The following is a 1,073-nucleotide window of genomic DNA, read 5'->3' on the forward strand; positions in this document are numbered from 1 at the left end:
CTAAATGAAGATGTTGGGAAGACCCTTTCAGACATCGGCCTAGGTAAGGAATTCTTGAAGAAGACTAATTTAATTTTTGAGAGGTTTATTTTGAGGCTTACTTATTCTGGAAGGCCCAAAATTTTCAGAAAATTATGTTTTATGATGCAGGAACTGAGGGTGACAGTCAGTATTTGTTAGCTAATTTCGTGGCTCTAGAGGAAGAATGACTTTCTTTCTGTTCGTGAAATGGAGCAGGTGTGGATTCTGTAACTGTGATATTTTCCAGTGGCAAAAGCCTAAGCTTTTAACAGAAGACACCCTTGGGGTCATGAACCCTACAAGGCCAGATGAAGTTAACCAGAAACCTGTGTGACAGGGAAGGTAGGTAACACATGAGATGTAATTCCTTAGTCAGACAAGCTCCCATGAATGGAAAAACTCATTAAAATAAAAATATCACATTTCCCAAATTTATTTATAAATTCAAGCCAATTCTAATAAAAATCAAAATATTTTTCATGAAATTTGACAAATCAATTCTAAAATTCATAGAAATAAGAACAGCTAAGACAATTTTGAGAATAATAACAGAGGGTCTTGTACCAATAAATATCAAAGCATTTTATAAGTTCAAGTGGGTAAAATAGTATAGAATTGATATAAAAATAGATGTGTATATCAGTGGAGTTCTCAGCCAGAGGTGATTTTTAACCCCCTTCCAAAGGATATTAGGTAATGTCTGGAGACATTTTTGTTTATCACAACTGGGGAGGAGGATCGCTACTGTCATCTAATGTGTAGAAGCCAGGGATGCTTCCGAGTATCCTACAGTGTACAGGACAGCTCCCCACAACAAAGAATTATCTAGCCCAAAATGTTAATAGTGCTGTAGTTGAGAAACTACGGTAGATAATGTTCAGGAACAGATTCAGGCATATATGGGAAGTTGGCTTATGATAGAGGTGGCACTACAAATCAGTGGGAAAAATCTGACTATTCAAAAAACAAGGTTGAGAAAATTGTACGCAGAAAAAAATTATTTTCAAAATCCAAATCATATTTATAAGTAAATGACAGATAAATTGTTTATA

General features: G+C 35.0%; 1 protein-coding gene across 1 annotated transcript in view; it reads right to left on the bottom strand.

Moving 5' to 3' along the window:
• LOC105805533 (chromosome unknown open reading frame, human C12orf54) overlaps positions 1-1,073 on the bottom strand; it is a 21,283-nt gene that overhangs the window by 12,298 nt on the left and 7,912 nt on the right. The gene's annotated exons all lie outside the window — the stretch shown is intronic.

The sequence above is a fragment of the Propithecus coquereli genome, unplaced genomic scaffold (assembly GCF_000956105.1).
Source record: "Propithecus coquereli isolate 6110/MARCELLA unplaced genomic scaffold, Pcoq_1.0 Scaffold13, whole genome shotgun sequence".
Lineage (NCBI taxonomy): Eukaryota > Metazoa > Chordata > Mammalia > Primates > Indriidae > Propithecus > Propithecus coquereli.